Source organism: Pristiophorus japonicus, chromosome 11, assembly GCF_044704955.1.
Source record: "Pristiophorus japonicus isolate sPriJap1 chromosome 11, sPriJap1.hap1, whole genome shotgun sequence".
In the NCBI taxonomy this organism is placed as follows: Eukaryota; Metazoa; Chordata; class Chondrichthyes; family Pristiophoridae; genus Pristiophorus; species Pristiophorus japonicus.
This window is the reverse complement of record NC_091987.1, coordinates 187,783,520-187,808,506: the sequence shown is the minus strand read 5'-3', so window position 1 is coordinate 187,808,506 and position 24,987 is coordinate 187,783,520. Positions and strand designations below refer to the sequence as shown.

Genomic DNA, 24,987 nt, shown 5'->3' with positions numbered 1-24,987 from the left:
ACTCCTGGGAGCAAATAGCAGTGATATTTTAACATAGAAAATTGCTATACTGACAAACTGGTTTTGATGTGGCTTTGTCGTTCAATATGTGAGGCCAGACTTCACCACAGGGAAGGCAAAATTAGAGCGTGTATCATCCTCGGGCCAGTTTTACACCCATGCTTTGTTTTCATCATTCACAGAATGTGGGTGTCGCTGCCAAGGCCAGAATTTATTGACCATACCTAATTGCCCTTGAGGTGATGGTGGTGAGCTGCCTTCTTCAACCGCTGCAGTCAGTGTGGTGAAGGTACTCCCACAGTGCTGTTAGGTAGGGTGTTCCAGAGCTCTGACCCAGCGACAATGAAGGAACAGTGATATATTTCCAAGTTAGGATAGTTTGTGACTTGGAGGGAAATTTGGAGGTGATGGTGTTCACATGCGCCTGCTGGCCTTGTCCTTCTTGGCGGTAGAGGTCGCAGGCTTGGGAGGAGTCAAAGAAGCCTTGGTGAGTTGCAGCAGTGCATCTTGTTGATGGTACACACTGCAGCCACGGTGCGCTGGTGGTGGAGGAAGTGAATGTTTAATGTGGTGGATTGGGTGCCAAAGGCCGGCCTGCTTTGTCCTGGATTGTGTCGAGCTTCTTGAGTATTGTTGGAGCTGCATTCGTCCAGTCAAGTGGAGAGTATTCCATTACACCCGTGACTTCTGCCCTATAGATGGTGGAAAGGCTTTGACCACCTTCTTGGTGGCCAGCTTCTGGTTCCTAGGCAATAACTTGGGAAAGGGTTGCTCAACTCCCTTTAAACCACAGAAGAACATGGCACAGAGAACAAATGGTGCCAAGAGGAAAACTCTTCATAACATAAAAAGGGTTGCTATCATCAATTAAAGGAAAATGTACCCGAGGTAAGATGACACAGCTCACCACACATTTTATCCATGCAAACAAATATACAATGAACACCTGGGGTGAATTCAACAAACTTAGACTGTTGGACTTTGCACATTAACTGGCACTGATACTTCAGGTGCCCAAGCTTCTAAAATTTAACCGAGTTGAAATAAGTATCAGTTTCTAGCCTAGTTATTTGAAATGAGCTTATAAATAGGATATGTTTTGAATCTTTAGTGGCCCTTGAAACAGGATGCAATTGAAGAATTTTAAGTCAAGTTTCTTTCCAACAGATTCTCTTTATTGGGGGCAATAGATCATGGTTGTATTTAAACACTGCTGAAAACATTTGCCTGCCCGGGAGCAGCTTGAGCTAATTAAGCAAGATTACAGTTCAAAGATTACTAAAATGATTTCTTCTCGCTGAGGTTCTATAAATTACATTTATATTGTGTTTACAAAGATGTAAAATGACAAACCAGTCAAACCAATGTTAGTTCTTACAATGCAGCCAAAAATATATCTTGAAAACATTGGGCTCAATTTTCCCCAAAGCTGTTTTTTGGCGTACTTGAAAAGTTACTCCCGCTTTTTTGGGGCCCAAGTACGCCCCCAAAAAGTCTTCCAAGTTTCCCCATTTGATATCTTCATTTTGGTGCCGCCTAAACTGTCCTTTAGTTTTGGGGGTGGAGCTATGATCTGCGCCAAAATGATTGGATTGTCATGGTAACCAGGGACACAATGCGGGCTGAGGCTGGAAAGTGAAGCATAACAGCCAGCTCGCAACCTGCACAAACGCATTCAAATACACTGCAGCAACTTACCTCCATTAAATTATTAAAAGTCCCCCCCCCGCCCCCCTCCAGATGCCGGTCCCTGCTCCTATCCCACGCCGAATGGCCTCCTCCCGGTCCCAATCCCCGCACCTATCTCTGGCCGAATGGCCTCACGATGCTGGTCCCTGCACCTATCCCAAGCCGAATGGCCTCCTCTCTCCCAGTCCCCGCACCTATCCCAGGCCGAATGGCCTCCTCTCTCCCGGTCCCTGTAGCTATCCCAGGCCGAATGGCCTCCCAGTCCCGGTCCCCACACTTATCCCAGGCTGAATGGCCTCCTCCCTCCCGGTCTCTGCACCTAACTATACCCGAAAGGCTTTCGCCTGCTCTCTCCCACTTTCTCTAAACTTTCCTGCTGCTGCTGTCCCGGCATTTGCTGCGCTGATTTACTTCCCTGCACCAATTTCCTTAACTCACCAGAAGGTTTTTCTACAGAGGCCACATATGCTGGCCTAAGAAGAACTGGAGTAACTCTGAGTTGGCCAAACTTGTCTAACTGGCCAGAATTAGCGTGGGTGGCAGGCTACTTGACTGAAAATAAACTAACCTAAAAAAATCATAACTAACTGAGCTGGTGCAAATTGATTGGGAAAAGTTGTAATTTTTTTTAAACTTAGGCCAAAGAAAGCGTCATGCACCAAAAAAACGGCGCAAATCACTGGGGAAAATTAAGCCCATTGTGTTGTGTGCTCATCAATGTGAAGGATGATTCTTAACAGCGGCCATTTCATTACTTAAATATTAATGTTATACTGAAAGACGTTCTGCTTCTGACAGGTTTACTGCAAATTTAGGGTGAGCTGGGACCTACATTTTTCCTCCCTTTTAAGCTGCAGTTCTCACTGCTTTTGAACAAAATAAAATTGTGCGATGCCTTTCATAAATATCATGCATATTCCAAAATTTAAACAGAGTGCCTTATCACTAGGATCTCTTGCAAAAAAGTGAAGCGTTAAAATTAGCTTAATTTTGATTATTGTTTTCTAAATGTCTTTCTTCGGTTTGTTTCAGACAATAGACGCAAATGAAGTAATGAAACTGAGTTAGAGCAATTACAGTCCTGAACTGGAGAAAATCTGAGGTCAGTAAAGCAAGCACTGTGAAGAGTCACAAGGAATTATCCCATTTAGTCAGTTACGCAGTACGCAATTATGATCCAGGCAGGAATTCTGCAAATGCTGATAAACAGCCAGATGTTACTTGGAAATATTGAAATCAGTTGTCCCAACGAACAAGAATAAGGCATTTGAGCTGCAACAGCATACATTACTGATGGTAAAGGACACAAATGAAGATACATTCATGTATACAGATGGTTGTGCTTTACAGAAGCTGAACTGCTTGGTAAAATGATTTATCAACTCCAAAGGTTGCCCCGCAATCCATACAAACTGATTCATGGAAAGAGTTGCCCAGCTTTTCAGAATTGTCACCCATGTTCCAGTGATAAATCCTGGAAGCCAAGCAGGGAGTTTTATGTTATACATGTGAGATGCTGTTGCAAACCTACTCTAATGTATCAACTGTTGCTGCAGGCTGGTACCGAAAGGGTCATGCAATCTGCATGGCAGAATAATAGTCAATCAGCTCCTTTCCTGTTATAGTTTTACCAGCAGGCTACCATCTTGCCAATGTACATTTGAATCTTCCACATTCATGTATTGCCCCAGCTGTCAAAGCAAAGTCTTGCCACAAACAAATTCACTAAAGAGAGATGATTTCTGCCATATGAAAAAATCTCTGCCAACTAGGAAAAGAAAATTGAAGCAGCATATAATTGAGAATAGAAAATAAGTACATAATGTGACTATTTTATTCCACTTGTAGGTTCTCTCCAAATGATGAAAGACACTGCCCCTAATTCTGTGAAATTGCTGTCAGCTATTCTCAGAACTATTCATCAACTATTTCATCTACTCTTTGTTGTGAGTGAATGTGGTCTCCTAGATCTCCCGGTGTGCTGACTGTGAAGTCGTTCACAAGGATTAATAGAGATTTCTGTACTTTTTTAATATATACATGGTCAGACGCAGAGGGTTAGCAATTAGTTCATACCAGACATGCCAGCATGAACTGGGCGCAGAGAATGATCACACCTGGTGTTGAGCCTGAGGCTTCATTTACATGAGACCGCAGAGTTGCGTATGCCTGCGGGGCTTCCCCAGGCAGCTCGCCGGCGAATTGGATCTGAATTTCGGGCTGTTGTATCTCTGGCAGAGGCTCTTTGGTAGGTCCTGGGAAGAGGGGTGGGTGATCGGTTAGAGGCTGGTAAGTCTTCAGCACTCCTGCTTCTCCTGGTTCCACATTCTCGTAAGTATTTTTTTTAAATGCATTTTTTTTTAAAAAGACGGCCTCCAAGCTTAGGCCTCATGTGGACCTGGTTTTCCTGAACATAGCCCGCCCGGGCATTCATTCAGGGCAGAACAATTTCAGGAAGAGGACCTCAAACAGGCATTAGGCCTCTTGTTTGTATATGCAAAGATACTAATGCCTAGGCACAGGCTCTGAACACCTAATTTTCTGCCTTCACCAATATAGCGGGTGGCGCTCATCCTGCATAGGATATGCGCATGCATGTTGCACTGGACGCTCAGGCACCTGTTTAATGGCTAAAAACAGGAGCCATGTCAAGCAATCTCTAGGCCAGAGAAACAGCAAGCTGCTTACAGATGCTAGTTTACAAAAGCAAAATACTGCAGATGCTGAAATCTGGAACAAAAACAGAAAATGCTGGAAATCTCAGCAGGTCAGCCAGCATCTGTGGAGAGAAAGCAGAGTTAACGTTTCGGGTCGACGACCCTTCATCAGAACTGGAGAGTGTTCGGAAAGAACACATTCTTAAGAAGCACTGAAAGGGGGAGGGGAAGAATGAACAATAGGGGAGGTCTTTGATAGGGTGGAAGACAGGAGAGATTAGAGAGATAAAAGGGACAGTGGGCCAAATTTAAATGGTAAAGCCAGGAGTTAGAAAGATAGGGTGTGACCCAAACTGCCACTAGAGATAAGGAGAAAAAAAGAAACAGGTTCAGGGGGCGGTGGGGAGTGGAGGTGCGGGGGTGGGGGGGGAGGGGGGTGGTGGTGGTGGAGAGGAAAGGGAGCCAAAGATTGGCAACGGTTACGCTCTGAAATTGTTGAACTTGATGTTGAGTCCAGAAAGCTGTAAAGTTCTGTGCTGGGGCCCCAGCTGTTTACACTGTACATTAATGATTTGGACGAGGGGATTAAATGTAGTATCTCCAAATTTGCTGATGACACTAAGTTGGGTGGCAGTGTGAGCTGCGAGGAGGATGCTATGAGGCTGCAGAGTGACTTGGATAGGTTAGGTGAGTGGGCAAATGCATAGCAGATAATGTGAGGTTATCCACTTTGGTGGTAAAAACAGAGAGACAGACTATTATCTGAATGGTGACAGATTAAGAAAAAGGGAGGTGCAACGAGACCTGGTTGTCATGGTACATCATTCATTGAAGGTTGGCATGCAGATACAGCAGGTGGTTAAGAAAGCAGTGGCATGTTGGCTTTCATAGCGAGGGGATTCAAGTACAGGGGCAGGGAGGTGTTACTACGGTTGTACAGGGCCTTGGTGAGGCCACAGCTGGAGTATTGTGTACAGTTTTGGTCTCCTAACTTGAGGAAGGACATTCTTGCTATTGAGGGAGTGCAGCGAAGGTTCACCAGACTGATTCCCGGGATGGCGGGACTGACCTATCAAGAAAGACTAGATCAACTGGGCTTGTATTCACTGGATTTCAGAAGAATGAGAGGGATCTCATAGAAACGTTTAAAATTTTGACGGGTTTAGACAGGTTAGATGCAGGAAGAATGTTCCCAATGTTGGGGAAGTCCAGAACCAGGGGTCACAGTCTAAGGATAAGGGGTAAGCCATTTAGGACCGAGATGAGGAGAAACTTCTTCACCCAGAAAGTGGTGAACCTGTGGAATTCTCTACCACAGGAAGTTGTTGAGGCCAATTCACTAAATATATTCAAAAAGGAGTTAGATGTAGTCCTTACTACTAGGGGGATCAAGGGGTACTGAAGTTGCATGTTCAGCTATGAACTCATTGAATGGTGGTGCAGGCTCGAAGGGCCGAATGGCCTACTCCTGCACCTATTTTCTATGTTTCGATGTTTCTATGTTTCTAAAGTGCCTAAACAAAAGATGAAGTGCTGTTCCTCGAGCTTGCTTTGAGCTTCGTTGGAACAGTGTAGGAGGCCGAGGACAGAGAGGTCAGAGTGGGAGTGGAGCAGAGAATTAAAGTGACAAGCTCAAGGTCACACTTGCAGACTGAATGGAGGTGCTTCGCAAAGCGGTCACCCAATCTACGCTTGGTCTCCCCAATGTAGAGGAGACCACATCGTGAGCAGCGAATACTAAATTGAAAGAAGTACAAGTAAATTGCTGTTTCGCCTGGAAGGAGTATTTAGGGCCCTGCATATTGGGAAGGGAGGAAGTTAAAGGGATGGTGTTGCAGCTCCTGTGCTTGCACAGAAAGATGGCGTGGGAAGGGGAGCAGATGCTGGGGGTGACTGCAGAATAGACCAGGGTGTCACAGAAACTTGACTCTAATTGGTCAATAAAAAGGAGTCTTCTATAATCAAAATCCTAGTGTCCTGGTTGCTGAGAAGGAAGTATGGTGGCGCCATACATTCGCATACCAAGTAATGTAACATAGGTCTGCCCCAAACTCTGTATTCTGATCTTCAGAACTTCTGATGATGACTTCAGGGGAAATGGTGCATGGAGGCAATCACACTACAGGGAGGGAAGGAAAAAAATCAATTGAGCGAGTTACCCTGGGCCACAGCAACATTAGAAGAGACCTTGTGCACCATCACCGCTGGGGAAAAGCGTATGATGCAAATTCAAGAGGTAAATACAGAAATAAAACAAAGAAATGACCATTGGGTAGCTCAACTCTAAACCTTGTCATTACCATAACACAGCATAGTTATCTTGTATTTACCAGCTCCAGGAGTGCAGAGAATCCTGGATCCTCCATGCCAACAAGTTTTGTTGTAGATTTATATTTTGTGACTAACATTAAAGAGGTTTTGAACAAGGTTAGTCATATCAGGAGTGGTATAAGCCAAGTTCATTCAAAATTGTTCAATTATAAATGAGCACTATTCTAAAAGCAGGAAGCGAAGGAACATATGGAATGAAAAGTTTTAAATTCCAAAACCTAAGATGTATGAGGCTGCAGTCTAGTTACAGAAAGCCTAACTAGTTTAAATATACAATTTAAACACAGAATAACAAGTAGGCTAAAATGTGCTACCAAGCAGAAACACATCAAGGAGTTCAGACACCACAAAATAGAAGAGCAAAGATTGCCAACTAAATTCATTCCAACCCTGAAATGTCCTCTGTCCACAAAGCACACTTTAAACAGTGACAGGTATCAGGATGATAGTAAGTCAGAAAAGGCTTGGAGCAGGTCAAGAAGATGATGCATTAAAATTGGGGGATGGCAAAGAGACTCAATTGTAAATTTTCCACCAGGCGTATTGAACTCGCGTCAAGCATCACCAGGCTTGCTAGATGACTTGACAAGTAAAGATCTTTTGCCTCTCTAGTGCAAAGAAATTAGTCTTGGTGATATTAGCAGAAGAACGCTGAATGCATTCGCCTGTCTTTACGTTGTTGTTTTAGTGGAGGTGTTGAGCCATTTAATATAAATTGGTTAATGCCTCTACTAAAATAACAAACAGGTAATGTAATGTGAACTCATTAAGCTATAAATAATGCTGATGCTAATTTCGAGGATTAAAATTCCGAGCCATTTCACCCGAGTTGCAACACCTTAAAGATGTTGCTTACTTGGGACACTGTTGAACTGGAAATTGGGGTAGGGCAATTGTTGCCCTAATATTTGACTCGAGGACTTGTCAGTTGTACTTGCTGCTACCACAATAGTAGTGTAAAGAAAGGATAATTCTTTATATTAACTTGTAGCTTTACAAATGTGTGTTTTAGTAATGTTCAGTTAGTCTGTTGGAATTCGAAGGTATCAGACCGAGACATTTAGCTTATAAATAAATTCAGTTACATGTCTTCTTTGTCCTGGCTCCATAGATCTCTTAGCTGTCCTCCCAGGACAAGGTCATATCTGTATGAGGCAAGTAGGTAACATCAGCTGTAGCGGGGCTTTGTTCAGTAATCTCTCTGTAACCGTCTCCAGTAGAATGGAAGTTATTATTGTTAAAACCGCCGTTATCAATGAGGGAGAACAGCTAATTGAATGTAGATGAGGGAATGAGATGAGACCTGTGGATCCTCACATAGCCGGTTGAGCAAAAACGTACAAAAATGGGGTGTTTGGACCTTAATGAATTCTGAGGTATATCCCCAATCAGTCGATGACACACCTCAAGCTCGAAAACTGTAATGCGTTGAATTATCCGGTGAACTCATAAGTATGTGTGTAATTATTGTTAATTATAGTTATTATTGAATGCTTCATTCCTATGATTGCCAATAAATGCTTTTGAACCCTATTATCTTGAGGAATAATATAATATAAGTAAGAACACCCATTCTGTAGCAGTAGAATAGGTGATATATGCAATAACATGCTCTGCCTCACAGTTGCTATATGTAGGATAAGGCCTTGATCTGAATGTCTTTTGGTCAACACTGCACTGGCTGATAATTATATTTCTGTCGGTATACGGAGGAAACGCACTGAATGTTTGTACTGTTGTTTGAAAAATCAATTACAGTTGGAATCTCTTAAAAGGATGGGCAAACAAAAATACAACCAGCATCTGCAGATTTCCAACAAGGAGTTGAGAGCATGAAAACCAATCTCAATCGTCATTTAGTCTTTTTTGTCCTCACTGGATCAACTTGGCCAATTTGTAGCCTGATTGTGAATTGGAGCAGTTTGACACAGTACTGATTTCCTGTCTCCCAGGTGGTGAAGGAGATGAAGGCCAAGAAAATCAGTCCCACTATCATGCAAGGCTGCATCCTTTTAGCAGCAGTACTGAACATCCATCATGGTCACTTAGGCAATTTTTTCAAGTGGCATTCTTCTAGGTTAAAAATGGAACTAATTTTAAATGTATGGCGCTCCCAGGCTACCTAAACACAGCTCCTTATATTTAAATTTATTTTGCTCATGTTTGGTTATTCAGGTTGAACCTCCCTTATCCAGCACCCTCGGGACCTGGCTTGTGCCGGATAAGGGATTTTGCCGGATGAGGGGAGGTCAGCGGTTTGAGGTCGGGTAGGGGGTGGGGAGGAGGTGCCCCGGGCAGATCCGAAGTGTCGGTGGGCCGCAAAGGAAGTGTCGGCGGGCCCTCGGCGGGCCGAGTGTCAGTGCGGCCCCAACGGGACGAGTGTCAGCACGGCCCCAAAGTCGGGGTGAAGGTCGGCTGCGTTCTGCACATGCATCCCCTGCCACCAAAATCATGCCGGACGAGGGGCGATCCAACCTGTATCTCACTCAGTGGCTTCCAATGTAGCTGTTGACCTCTTTGATCTGTGGAGGAGACTGCAGCCAAATAATCTCAATCTAAGGGCTGAAAAAGCAATCAGTGACGCAGAAAACAAGATGGTCGGAGGTAAATAGGTAATCTTAAAAGAGGACAAGCCATGACAATGGAATTTGTCAGTACATGGCAAGATCTAGAGTCTCTAACTGGTCATTCGTAGACATCAGCCAGAGTGTATACTTAAATGAACATCTTCTAACACAATACTATGACACCTTCTCTTTCTAATATTACTTTTGGATGTTAAATGTCAAATATAAAGCTTTAAAGTGATCACTGTCTGGTGTTGAGAAGGAAGACCAGCTAAGTGTGTCATTAATCAAACGCATTTCTGTATGTCAGTCTGAAAAGAGCATACGAATGGAATCATCTGTCCCTTCAACCTAATTATCGGGTATGTTATTCAAAGTGAGAAAATTCGATGCATTTTGAGGCTTCGATCTACCTCCAGAGTGGTTTGCATTCTGCAACCTATTACTGCATCAGTTACAATTGTTGATTATATAACTTTCATTAAAATGAAGAAAATCGCATGCAGAACCGCCAAAATTTGCTCAAGAAACCACAAAAGTGAGCCAGTGTAGAAACGATGATCTTCAACAGTCACACTGAAATCACTTACGATGACAAACAAATACTCAATAATGATGCCAGAATAAGAGCACACACAGAAATCAGATCACATAATGATAGGCTTTTGCATGCAGAGCAGCCGAATCAAATCACCTTCATTTAAAATTCCGTTTGCGTATAACAAGAAACGTTCTCAAATCTGCAAATCAAAGACACCTATTCTATTCCTATTCTATTCCAATTGTATGACTGTCTAACATTACTGTAATTTACCTTTTACGTTGGAATAAAAGTAGGAAATAAATAATGACCTCAAGTTTCCGTCAGTTTTATCAGCACAATCCGGGCACAATCGGCATAAGATCACGGAAACTCAAGCGTAAGTTACTTCAAGCACACATCAAATTTCTGCGATTTTTAGCTCTGGTTTAAAAATCATTGCGCACAAAGCCAGCCCCGCCCACTAATCTGACCACGCCCCCAGATCAAAATAATGCGCATGGTGAGGTTCCACCAATTGCGCCCTTTCGAGGAGGCTCTTCAAATTAAGCTTGTTTTCTTCGCCGCACAGGCAATAGTAGAGAAGGCACGTTTTCAAAGCTCTTACATGTTAAAAATAGTTAATTTACTGAGAAACTAACCAACAAAATTAGTAAATTGTTCAGTATATTTGTTTGTGAATCAGGCTCAGTGATTTAAAATCGGGTTACTCACAGGTGGAGGATTAGACACTTGTTAAAAAAAGCTTATGTTTGTGATAAATCCATTTTCAGCTGTAGTAATAAAACTGCACCAGGTTACCATTCGGAAATATATCAAGGAATATATCTTAATGCTTAATGCGCTGGTTCATCGAAGAATTTACATTTGTGAAAATGCGAATGCATTTTGGCGGAAATGTGAACTGTAACCTAACCAGCTCAATTTCAAGCATAATTTGTGCCCACTTTCCCGATTATGTCCAAAGTGGAAAATCTACCCCCATACTGTCTATACAGAGGTGATCTTATCGAAACGTATTAGATTATGAGGGGGCTTGATAAGGTGGATGCAGAGAGGATGTTTCCACTGATGGGGGAGTCTAGAACTAGAAGGCATGTTCTTAGAATAAGGGGTCGCCCATTTAAAACAGAAATGAGGAGACATTTCTTCTCTCAGAGGGTTGTAAATCTGTAGAATTCACTGCCTCAGAGAGCTGTGGCAGCTAGGACATTGAATAAATTTAAGACAGAAATAGACAGTTTCTTAAACGATAAGGGGATAAGGGGTTATGGGGAGTGGGCGGGGAAGTGGAGCCAAGCCCATGATCATAACAGCCATGATCTTTTTGAATGGCGGAGCAGGCTCGAGGGGCCACATGGCCTACTCCTGTTCCTATTTCTTATGTTCTTATATTCTTATACCTATGTAGCTATATTTTCAAAATTGAACAAGGTAATCTACAGAGCAGATATAATTTCTTCAAGTCAAGCTTATTACTTGTGGCATTTTTGCTTTTTTATCAAAGTGACATGTAAGGCTCAGAGGTACAAGGGCTCATACACAAGCGGGCGAAGTGCTGGTGAATGAGGGACAGAATGCAGAGTCCATCTCTTCTTGCTCATTCCCCCTTCAGCGGTCCCTCAGGATAATCTGTTGTACATCGGTTGACATTATAATTCTTGTTGCTGTTGTTCTTGTTGTTTATTGTTATTAAAAAATATTTGGCATTTTTTGCTGTTTCAAAATTATTTAATTCTGTTGAACAAATTTACATTTAAAATGTTGTTATGGGAACATTTTTCCACTATTTATGAAACTATACACTCATTTTTAATTGACTACCTCAATCCAGTGTTACTGCTGCGGGCCTTTTAGTCCTTGGCCACCAGCCTTTTTGCACCTAATGCGTTGTTCTCAACAATGCTGCTGTATGTAGAGCGATGTTAACCACACCTTTTTTGTCTGCTGGTTTAAGACAGTTCAATTTTCAGTAGGTGTCTATTGTTGAATTATCCTGAAGAGAGTATATTGCTGATACTTTCTCATCTGCTTTTATACTTTGGGAAGACATAAGCCATTGTCTTCAGTGCCCACCGATTCCATCCCCCTACCTGGCCACTGTCTCAGGCTGATCCAGACTACTCACATCCTTTGACACTGTGCTCAGCTTCCAACCCATCCACTCCATAATCAAGACTGCCTATTTCCATCTCCATATCATCACCTGTCTCTGCCCTTGCTTCAGCCATTTTGCTGCTGTAACCCTCATTCATGCTTTTCTTATCTCCAGACTTGACTATTTCAATTGTCTCCTGGTCGGCCTCCCATCTTCCCCCCACCATAAATGTGAGCTCATCCAAAATTTTGCTGTCCCTACCCGAACTCTCACCATCCCATTCACCCCTGACCTACATTGGCACCCCGTGCAGTAATGCCTCAGTTTTAAAATTCTCATCCTCGTGTTTAAATCCCTCCACGGCCTTGCCATTCCTCCACATGGGGAAGAAGTGTTTCAGACGTCTTGATGCAAATCTATCCTGCTGGTGGGACTCCATGCACGGGGGCGGGACCCCATGCACAGGGGCTATGAATCACTTCAAGACCAGCTCAATCACACCATTATTCTTCAATCCAAGTGGCACGAATAATGCCGTAGATTCAGCAACCTGCTGATCGCCATTGACTGCAATGATGGGCTGAGCAAATGAGAACAAATGTTTGTCTGCTTTGGCGAGGCTATCAGTGGAGCATTGCAAACATCCCAGCATCCGGTCCAACTCAAATAATGGCATTACTTACTCCAGTATTTCCTAGAACTTGTACATATTAACAATGGTGCACAACCAGTAATGTAAATTACTATGGTGCAAGTTTACAGCAAATTCAGACCCAAAATTATCTGTAAAGGCAATATGAGTGGCAGAATGTTAAGACACTGTCCTTTCATCTCTGGGATTTGGCTTCAATCTAGGCCAGACTGATGGGATGAAACCAACTATATGGACGCAAATGAAATGAGTTTGGGCATTTCTGTCCAGCTCTTCTTGGCCACTCTCAACACAAATGCACTGTGAAAATCCTGGTGCAATGAGGCCATTAATTGGCAATCTCATTCAGAGAACTCATAATTATAATTTGGGTGAAAAATGAAACATCACTCTGATGCTCTTTTGAGTTGGTATTAAGTCACATTAGGGGAAAGTGTAGAAAGAGCTTTATTCTGCACGTGCCTATCCTTTACCTGATTGAGAGGCATTGATCGCATAATATGTTCCATTTCACAGCACAGACACTATGATGAGCCCACTTTCTTCTGAAAGAAAGTACAATAGATAACCTGTCGCTTTGCAAAATGGCAGCTAGGATTAAAATCTTTTTAGTGTGGTGTTCGGGGAAGAAAGCAGAGAAGAAATACTGCTGTCACAGTAAAACTTTCCTACATTTTCATCATTTGTAAAGCATAAATGACACCGTCAAAAACTTGGAGGGTGTAATTATTATCCCATTAAGGTGGCATGGTGGGTATTAAATTGGTGCTGTTAAGCACTGTGGCATGAAGTGGAAGGACATGCTCCCTGTAATTTCCAACATACGTTTCCACTCAGAGCAAACCATACAGTTGGGAAGGGATGCTCCAGCAGAGAGGAATAAAGGGAAGCAAGGAACTCGGAAGGTGAATCACCCGTCTTGTGTTGCTGACCTTCAGGAAGCTGATACTAACAAACTTCTGCTTGCTCTTGCTAAAGAATGATGAGTGTCATAGCAAAATGTAGAAGAAAAAAAAAAAAAAAACAGTAATATAGGGGGAAAATAAATCATTATCCTATGACAGACTCTGTACTAATTATGCAAACTAGGCTAGTTTCCAAACTAGATTTCCATTACAACGCAAAAACTCAGGTTCTATCTCGACAAGAACTTGGAATGCAATTGTTACTCTCTAGGTTGGACAACATATTAGTGAATTATGCCAATTAAAGGTAATTTGCAAACTAAGATAATTGACACACAAAACCGATACCTGTGATTTTATGAAAGCTAAATTATACAAGCAAGGTTATTACCCTATGCCTCTGAAATAATACATTAAAAGCGAATGCAAAAAAAATCTGCTTTCATTCATATACAAAACCTGTCTTATTCAATTAAATACACCTTGAATATATCATTCACATCAGTTTTTCAGTCAAGCTGTTTAATGCCATAACATTCTGATGACATGGTTGTGCACCACAATGCTGTTTGTTGCTGCCTTTTGTATTCTTAAATTGTTCAGATTTTTAACAGCTTACAAATAGTGAAAGTACAGGTTGAACGTCCAAAATCCGGAGTTCCGGAATCCGGAACGTTCCAGAATCCGGACCGATTGGTGGCAGGGTCGTCCGGAATCTGTAAAATGTTCCGGAATCCGGACCCGCCTACCCTGCCACCTCGAGGTACCGCTGCTACCCAACCTCGGGCCTCGCCTCACCACCCCTCACCTCGCCGTTGCCCGAACTCGGGCCTCGCTGCCATTGCCCCTACCTCGAGGCCCAAACACCTCCTCCATGATGGAACAGCCCGACCAGCTCTTCGGCGGACCCCACCCGACCACCTCCTCAGCAGCGGGGCCCGCCCGAACTCTTCCCTGCTGGCGGGGCCCCGTCCGAGCACTTCTCCGGCAGCGGGGCCGACACAAACTCTTCCCTGGCGCCGGGGCCCGCCCGAACTCTTCCCCGGAAGTGGGGCCAACCCAAGCACTTCTCTGGCGGCGGGGCCCCGGCCGATGACCTCATCGTCGGGTGAACACCACCCCCACCCCCCCTTCTGACATTCCGAAATCCAGAAATACCCGAACCTGGGCTCAGGTGTTTCCGGATTTGTGATGTCAGAAAGACGTTCCAAAATCCGGCAAAACGCAAAATCCGGAACGTCCTCGGTCCCAAGGGTTCCGGATTCAGGATGCTGCACCTGTACAAGGAATGACAAGACAATAGCCTAAAATGTTGGGCACGGCCATGTTTGGGCATACAGGGGCTGCAGGGTACGTACCTCGAGTCTGACTGGTGAGGCCTATATTTTTTCCTTTCCCAAATATGGAGGGTGGCACACTTCTGGACGGAAACGTGCACTCGCTTCCCCCCCGCCATATTGGGGGCTCAGTAGGCCAGTTACCACCCGAATAACAGATGCTGAAAGTGAAGGCCAATGAATCCATTAAGAGTTCAAACCTGATTTCATTCAATCAGTTTCAATACACCCCAAAATCACAACAAGCAAAAAAATGTCCCTCTTCTACCATCGAACATTCCTCCCAATTATTACTATAGATCACTCATCATGGAGTTTTGTAGCTCTTTCAATCAATAATCTTGAACATTACTGCTAACACAACTAAGATGCAAATACCGGAATTATGATCCTACAGCAGGAGAGAGATGGGGGCCGAAATTCAGTGTTTCACAAAGACCCGTTACTGCCCGTTTGCGATGACCATGCGTCGGAATTCCGTGGCCGCCGCTTTGTAGTCAACTGGCTGACCCGACCCAAATTCAGGACGGGGATTTTTCGGTCTGGACCAGATTCTACCCAATGCTGATGACCGCCGCAAGTGCATCATCAGAATGCGCACTGCCTCTTTCCCTCACCTCAAAAATGCACCGACCAAAATTCAGCTCGAAAAATTGTTCTCCCGCCGCATGGTGCTCCCTTGGCAGGGGGATCAACAACCAGGGGACATTGATTTTAAGAGGTTTAGAGGAGATATGATGGAATGCCTTCACCCAGAGGCTGGTGGGGGTCTGGAACACATTGCTGAAAGGGTAGTAGAGGCAGAAATCCTCACCATATTTAAGGGGTGCTTGGATGTGCACTGAAGTGCTGTAACCTGTAGGGCTACAGACCAAGAGCTGGAAAGTGGGATTAGGCTGGATAACTGTTTGTCGACCGGCATGAGCAGAATGGGTCGAAATGGCCTCCTTCTGTGCCGTAAATTTCTGTGATTCTATGGTTACCATATGTCATGTCTCAAATTACTCATACTGTATCCCGATAGGTCTTTTCCTGTCTATCATTTTAGTACGTTCATATATTATTTTTTGAAAGAAAATCTTGGCTCAGTTGTAGCACGCTTGCCTCTGAGTCAGAAGATTGTGTGTTCAAGTTCCAAGACTGACACTTCATTGCAGTACTGGGGGAGTGCAGCATTGTTGGAGGTGCTGTCTTTCAAATGAGACGTTTAGTTAAAGCCTCGTCTGCCTTCCCGGGTAAAAATTCTGTGGCATATGAAATTCTATTTCAAGGAAAAGCAGGTGAGTTCCCACAATATCCCAGCCAATATTTATCCCTCAACCACCATCATTAAAAAAACAGATTATCTGGTCATTATCTCATTGCTGTTTGTGGGATCTGGCTGTGCACAAATTCGTTGCCGCGTTTCGCTACATCACAACAATGGTTTATCTTCAAAAGTACTTCATTGACTGTGAAGCACTTTAGGAACCCTGGGGATGCAAAAGGAGCTACATTAAAAACGTTCTTTTTTTCCTTTTAAAAGGAACTTTAAAGGCGTTTTTTAGAATTTGGTTCGTTAAATAGATATTCATGATATTACTGGGTTGAGATAATAAGGCCTTATGTGAAAAGAGCTTCAGCCTGAAGTTCTGCTTCAAGCTTTTAAAAATGATTAGCAGCTTCTCAGAGAGTTCAATGGTTAAATGCAGTACATAATGCGATGCTGAGCCAGAGAGCTGAGCAAGTTCTCAGATTCAATGCTTGGTCTATGCTGAATTTGCCAGTCTTCTGTGCCCCAGCTAGTAAGAGTTCTTCCACTTCTGAACGTTATCCACAGATACATGACACGTCCGGCTGCGATGGTGCTTTTCCCATCCCAGCAACATCTGAGCAGCTTAGTGAGGCAAATAGTGTAGCTTCACATAAAGATTGGTTGCTTGGGTGTGGTACCAGAAGGCTACCAGTCGAACTCCTTTATGGCAAACGAGCCAAAGGTGGGCAAAGGAAACGTTTCAAGGACACCCTCAAAGCCTCCTTGACAAAGTGCAACATCCCCACCGACACCTGGGAGTCCCTTGCCAAAGACTGCCCTAAGTGGAGGAAGTGCATTTGAGAGGGCGCTGAGCACCTCGAGTCTCATCGCCAAGAGCATGCAGAAACCAAGCGCAGGCAGCAGAAAGAGCGTGCGGCAAACCTGTCCCACCCACCATTTCCCTCAACGACTATCTGTCCCACCTGTGACAGGGACTGTGGTTCTCGTATTGGACTGTTCAGTCACCTAAGAACTCATTTCTTTAGTGGAAGCAAGTCTTCCTCGATTCCGAGGGACTGTCTATGATGATGATGATGAGTCGAACCATATCTTGGTAAGAGTCCGTGCTTAAAAGTGGAATGGAGTGCAAATTAGGAAAGGGCAAGTAGGTACAATTTCCGGTCAATAGCCAATTATCATTTGTAAGTGCCAATGTCTGGTTATAGTTTTTTCAATACATAAATTCACAAAAAAAACCCACTAGTGTTGAAATGTTAAACTTTAAAGATAATTCTTCTACATATGTTATTTACATCATTACAGATCTACATTATATTAGTTCTAGAGTTTAATTTTAATTATATTCTTACATTCATAAACACTCAAAAGCGTACCAGCAGAGGAATGGATGAAACCAGGTATAAATGTAGAACTCTGTTTACAGCACAAGAGATCAGGTAAAGCATCGGGTAATGAAGCAGTGACCATCAGACGATTGATAGCTATTGACATTCTAGGCATGTGAGAACTTGTACACATCATGACTAACATTAGCAGATTTGTAATCGAATGAGCACATCTTTACTGACTGCAGAAAGAGCAATTTCAGGACCTGGAAAGACATCGTCAGGAATGTGCTTTCATCAGCTTCTCACAAATTATGGAGATCCCATTATTTATGTAAATCAATGAGACTCATGAGTGAAACACTAAATCAAACTAATGAATAATCAACCATGACATCAACCGTTTAGGATGAAATCAATAAATGCAGGGTATGTTCACTTCAATGATTCTAAAAGGTTATACAATCAACGGTGTAAATTGTTGGAACATAAATGGAGGTTGTAATCTCAATTGTGACTTAAACATCTCAACTGACTGGGACCTGAGTTTGACCTTCATCCAGAAGGAAAGTCCAGTCCTTCTGTACCAAATAGCCACAGCAAAAAAAAAGCAGCAATTGTCACTAAGTTATCAATCCCGCTCATAGAGGTCGAAGATAGATGGCCAAATTACAAAATGAAAATTTGTTACATTAAAGTAGGAGTCGGTACTCTATTGAGGTCAGGCAGCATCTGTGGAGAGAAAAACAATGTTAACGTTTCAAGTCGGGGGAACTTTCATCAGAGGTCGTCAATCTGAAAAGTTAACTGTTTCTCTCTCCACAGATGCTGCCTGACTTGCTGAGTATTTCCAGCACTTTCTGTTTTTATTTCAGATTTCCAGCATTCGCCGTATTTTGCTTTGGTATTCTTTTGAGGTAGTATCTGAGAAATATTGTGGGGTAGCCTTGCTCTATATTTATTGTGCTATACCTGATCTGAGAGTGCTTGATGCGGTCACTGGGTGCATACGAATGGGGCAATATTCTACTTCCCAGCACCAACATCTCTCACTTTGATAAGTACACAATTCACTAGGGAGAAAACATATTTAAAAATATCTCAACTGTGCTATTTTTTCTGTACTCCGACAGTGTATAGTGCTAATCTAGTCTAATTTAAAGTAAGGATAAATAATAAAACATTCACTGTAGCAGAATGCCAGAAATGCACTCTCGGAACTTGTTACGATCATTAAATCTCAAGTTTAATTCAGGTAAAGACAATTTGCATTTAAACAGAGAAATAAAATACAAAATTAGAGGTGCATGAAATCCTGTAATAAGGAACAACTGGAGCAAAAAGATGATTAAAAATGGAGGAGTTCATGCCTCTGTGACCCAACCCAGAAGACAATTCTAGAAATTGATTACATTTTACATGAAAAATGCTTCCGTTATCTGTCCTGAATTAAACTTCGACCAGTTTTATCTATTTCCCTTTGTCCTGCAGGAATAATTTAATCTGAACTGGGTGCTCAGTAGTAACCTGTTCCATTCCACTTAATGTCCTGCATAGTAGGGACGGTAGCATAATGGTTATGTTAAAGGATTAGTAATTAAGAGGCCAGGACTAATGATCCAGAGACGTGCGTTCAAATCCCACTGAATTTAAATTCAGTTGATTAAATAAATCTGAAATAAAAAGCTAGTATCAGCAATGATGACCAGGAAACTTTCGGATTGTTGTAAAAACCCATCTGCTTCACTAACATTCTTCATGGAAGAAAATCTGCCATCCTAACCTGATCTGGCCTGGATGAGACTCCAAACCTACTTAACTGCCCTTTGAAATGGCCTAACAAGCCACTCAGCTGTATCAAACCGCTATGTAAAAAAGGAATAAAATCGGACGGACCACCCAGAATTGACCTAGGCACTGGCTTTGGACATGACAATGGCATACTCATTCTCCCCACTAATATAGTCACACTCACAGAATCATACCTTTCACCCAATGTTCCAGACTCCTCCATCAGCATCTCAAGGTATATCCCATCAGCAGGACAGACCTACCAAAGGTGACAGCACAGTGGTATACAGTCGGGAGGGAATGGCTCTGGGAGTCATCAACATTGACTCTAGAGTCCATGAAGTCCCATGACTTCAAGTATGGGAAAGGAAACCTCCTGCTGCTTACCATCTACCGCCCTCCCTCAGCTGTTGAATTGGTACTCCTGCATGTGGAACACCACTTGGAAGAAATACTGAGGGTAGCAAGGGCACAGAATGTCCACCACCAAGAGTGGCTCAGTAACACCACTACTGAGTGAGTCCTGAAGGACAGGTGGTGAGAGAACCAACATGAGGGGAAAACCTACTTAAACTCGTCCTCACTAATCTATTTGTCGCAGATGCATCTGTCCATGTTATCATTGGTAGCAGTGACCACCACACAGTCCTTGTGAAGACAAAGACCGGCTTTACACTGACTACACTCTTTATTGTGTTTGTGGCATTATCACCAAGCTAAATGGGATAGATTCAGAACAGATGTAGCAGCTCAAAATTAGGCATCCATGAGGCGCTGTGTGTCTTCAGCAGCAACCGAACTGTATTCCGCCACAATCTATAACCTCATGGCCCGGCATCTACCATTATCAAGCCAGGGCACCAGTCCTGGTTCAAGGAAGCGTGCACAAGATCATTCCAGGAGCAGCACGAGGTGTACCTAAAAATGAGTTGCCAACCTGGGGAAGCTGCAACACAGGACTACATGCATGCTAAACAGTGGAAGCAGCCTGCTATGGCTAGCAAGACGCTAAGCGATCCTACAACCAATGGTTCAGATCAAAGATCTGCAGTCCTGCCACATCCAGTTGCGAATGGTGGTGGACAATTAAGCAACTAACGGGAGGAGGGTGCTCCATGAACATCCCCATCCTCAATAATGGCAGAGCTTAGCACATGAGTGCAAAAGACAAGGCTGAAGCATTTGCAACCATCTTCAGCCAGAAGTGCCGAATGGATGATTTATCTCAACCTCCTGAGGTCCCCATCATCACAGAAGCCAGTTTTCAGCCAATTCGATTCACTCCATCTGATATCAAGAAATGTCTGAGCGCACTGGATACAGCAAAGGCTTTGGGCCCCGACAAACTCCCAGCTGTCATGCTGAAGACTTGTGCTCCAGAACTAGCTGCGCCTCTGGCCAAGCTGTTCCAACACAGCTGTAACACTGGCATCTATTCGATAATGTGGGAAAATGCCCAGAAATGTTCTGTCCACAAAAAACAGGACAAATCCAATCCGGCCAATTACCGCCCCATCAGTCTACTCTCATTCATCAGCAAAGCGATGGAAGGTATCATCAACAGTGCTATCAAGCAATACTTACTCACCAATAACCTGCTCACCGATGCTCAGTTTGGGTTCCGCCAGAATCACTAGGCTCCAGACCTCATTACAGCCTTGGTCCAAACATGAACAAAAGAGCTGAATTCCAGAGGTGAGGTGAGAGTGACTACCTTTGATTTCAAGGCAGCATTTGACCGAGTGTGGCATCTAGGAGCCCTAGTAAAATTGACGTCATTGGGAATCAGGAGAAACTCGCCACTGATTGGAGTCATACCTAACACAAAGAAATATGGTTGTGGTTATTCGAGGTCAATCATCTCAGCCTCAGGACATCAGTGCAAGAGTTCTTCAGGGCTGTGCCCGAGACCCAACCACCTTCAGCTTCATCAATGATCTTACCTCCATTATAAGGTCAGAAGTGGGAATGTTCGCTGATTGTTCAGTGTTCAGTTCCATTCACAACTCTTCAGATAATGAAGCAATCATGCCCGCATGCAGTAAGCTTGGATGACATTCAGGCTTGCGCTGATAAGTAGCAAGTATCACTCGTGCCACACAAGTGTCAGGTAAATACTATCTCCATCAAGCGAGAGTCTAACCACCATCCCTTGACATTCAACTGCATTACCATCACAGAATCCTCATCATCAACATCCTGGGGGGTGGTCACCATTGACCAGAAACCTAACTGAACCAGCACCATAAATACACCATTCAGGACAAAGCAGCCCATTTGATTGGCATGCCATTCACCACCTTAAACATTCACTCCCTCCACCACTGGTGCACCGTGGCTGCAGTGTGTACCATCTATTAGGTGTACCATCACCAAGGCTTTTTTGACAACCCAAACCCGTGAGCTTGACCATCTAGAAGAACAAGAGTAGCGGGTGCATGGGAACACCATCACCGTCAAGTTCCCCTCCAAATTACACATCATCGTGACTTGGAAATATATCACTGTTCCTTCATCGTCGTTGGACCAAAATCCTGGAACTCCCTCCTGAATAGCTCTATCTGAGTACCTTCACCACATGGACTACAGCGGTTCAAGAAGGCAGCTCACCACCATCTTCTCAAGGGCAATTACGGTTGGGCAATAAATGCTGGCTTTGCTAGCAATGCCCACATGCCAGGAATTATTTTTTTTTACATAACTAAGGTTCTGCCTTCTTCACATAATTTCAAGACTGAAAAATATTATTATAGCTTTTCATCATAATTCGGTAGAATGACACGAGGGATCAGATTTGTAGCTCTTCTTTGCAGAGTTTAGGGTTTGACTGTTTCCATTGTACTTTGACAACCAAAAGGTGTGGCCCAAGCAGAATGCTCTATGGACTCAGCATGATCGCCTCAGACTCATAACTTGTAAATCAAGATTTAAAATAGACAAACTATCTATTCATACTGGAATTTATCACACCATTCTTACAGCTTCAACTATGAACAAGTGCAGACGACAAGGGAGTTAATCACCCAAAGTCTAATATTAGATTACAGCCTACATAATGCATCCAAGAAACATTCATTATAATAAATGCATTCAAAAATGTTTTTTAAGAAATTGCTACACATAGTGATTACAGTAGTTTTAGTCCCTTGGGTTTTTATTTCTCCCCTTGCTTAAAAATGTTCAGCATTGTCAGTAGATTTAGTTTAAGAACAACTGATTTGATTTATCTATATACATACAATATACGCACACAAACTTCAAGTTCCAAATATAATAAGGTTCTTTGTGAGTTGATTCGCACTGCCTTGTATCTACCAGTAGGACTGCATACCCCAAGATAAACAAAAGCATCCCCTAGTGCCTTGGATCAGGTCCTCATGTCTATCACACATGTACTTCCTCAATTTCTCCAAAGACAGATCTAGTTACCAGTAGATGAAATGAGGGTTGAGTTGAATCATTAAGAGGCTTTATTCCACAGGAAGGTGAATGTACAGAGATTCACAGTTCAATGGATGCAATTCATTTCCACGGAATAACATAAAAATAACATACTACCTCAGTACAGTGGATTGTCTTGCTTATTGATCCTGCCTCTTCTGGGGTCTTACTGCCTTAAAAGTCTCTCTGTTGCAAATGGTAGACTGCCTTTTTGATGTCTGTGTCTCTCTTTTTACCCGCAGCTTCATAGGCAGAGATCAAAGTGCTTTCAAACACAATAGGCGAGAGCTGTTTTCCGATTAGTTAGACAAGCTACGAAATTATTTATTGATTAGTCGCTGGGTAAAATTTCCGTTTAACGTTATTAGCCATCTTTTGGCTGGGTATGTTTTATTTAAACTTGTGAGAATACACATTGCTCACACAGAAATGCAGTATTAAAAATAACACTTTTTTCCCAAATCCTTTCCGTAGAAAAATGGTAAAATATGATAATAAGCAGTACACAAGTACTTATAATAGAGGTGAAAGTATACAAGAAGGCACTATGTGCAGACTGTGTTTGAATTTTTGGCAGAAAGAGGTGTCATGGAGTTCCCCGGTCAATTTTAAAAGTGATTTGTATTCCGGACTCCTCACATCGGCCAAATTGGTAAGTGCCTAATGTGGAACTGAGCCATGTAGACCATGACAGTACAAGATTTGATGATAAGGCTGTATCTGGAGCAGTAGTAAGGGAGGTCACAATGTCCTTGAGCTGGAATGGAAAAACAATTAGCCTGGGTTCCCGATCCTGATCAGCAAAATTATGCAAATGTATCCACAGAGTCAAAAAGGAACTTATTCATCTGCGCTTCCCCCATAGTTAAATAGCCTAAAGACTCAATAAATAGCCACACACCTGCAGAACGATCATTTGCAGAATGGTAGAAGTATGAGGGTGGATGAGACCCAAGGCACAATATCCCAATATGAGTTTGCACTTTCAAAAGGAGGGAAGAAAACTGGGGGAAAGAAAGAGAGCAGAAGGGGAACAGAATAGACAAAATGGAGTACAGGAAGTGTCTTACATTTGTGCTTTGAATATTTGGATTGCAAGTCATCCCTTGACAAAGTCGCATCCACAAGGTGTTGTACAATAGCCAAGAGACCCAATAAATTAGTTGAATTATAATCGTAACAAAGCTTGAACATTCTTTAATTTGTATTTTTAAATATATCAGACATATAGGACTGCATAAAATAAGAGAGCAGTCACAAACAAAATATAGATTTCTTCTATCAAGCAAGCACTTTGCTGAAACATAAGTGGAGTGCAGGCCTATCTGTCAAGCATTTAATTCAAAGCTAAATGCAGGTTTCAGTCAATAAGGGAATAAACAGAAGGCAATCCAACTACACTGCTAATTCACAATGTTTAAAGTTAAAAGACAATGGGGTAGAAATTAATTTGATCCTGTTTTTGGGCCCAGATTTGGTGCACGCCCGGACATTGAGGCCAGCCTAAAATTGGGATCAGCTACATATTCTGGACAAGCTGTTGTCGTCGGTTTGTCCCTTCAGGCAGCTCTCCCAGCTCTAGGATTGATTTTGGGCTGCCTGCCTGGCTGACAGTGGCCCTCAGGTAAGTTCCTGGAGGAAGGTTGAAGTGGGTGATGGGGAAATGGGGTGTGGGGGGGAGGTGTATTATCACCAGGACTGTGGAGTTGGAGGGACGGGGGTGGGGGGGGGGGGGCGCGGGGGGGGGAGTAATGTTGCTTCTCTGGGCTCCTCAGAAAGATTTTTGTAAAATTATCAGCAACCTCACTTGAGTTTGTGGCCACAGGAGAATTGATAGTGAGGCAAACCTGCCCAACTGCCTGAACCATGCCTGGAAAACGGGCACAACGCATACCAATTTATGTTTTAAAGGATTGCTAACGCCTTTCAGTCTTCCAATCTGATACCAAGTAAAATAAATGATTCATTCTGAAGTCGTGCACTCAATGAATTGTCCTTCTTGAATTTTTAATTTATTAACCAAGTGCTCAGATATATCTGAATTTCTGATCTTGCACAACTTCAATGTGTATTGCTGACTTCTTCTCAATGTTCAATGTGAAGTGGCTCCACTACTTTTGGTGATTTATTCTCATATTAGGATGCGTATCTCAGGATTATTTGAGACAAACTAATGGACTGCAGCAAAAACATGCACCTGACCCTGGGGCAGTAACTGCTTTCATGTGAAGTCATAAATAATACAGACACACACTTGCTAAGTATTTCCACAGCACAAACAAAACGCATATTGCGTAATAATGAATTATAGTTAACAACAACCAAACCACAAAATAATCCTCCTGTCACTCACCTCTGTTGCACTAAAACATTATGAGTGACTAGTTCACATTGGCAG

The 24,987-nt window shown here is 43.0% G+C and overlaps 1 protein-coding gene across 5 annotated transcripts in view; it reads right to left on the bottom strand.

Moving 5' to 3' along the window:
- The window catches only part of opcml (opioid binding protein/cell adhesion molecule-like), a 2,007,248-nt gene that overhangs the window by 469,677 nt on the left and 1,512,584 nt on the right, over window positions 1–24,987 (bottom strand). The window lies entirely within an intron of this gene.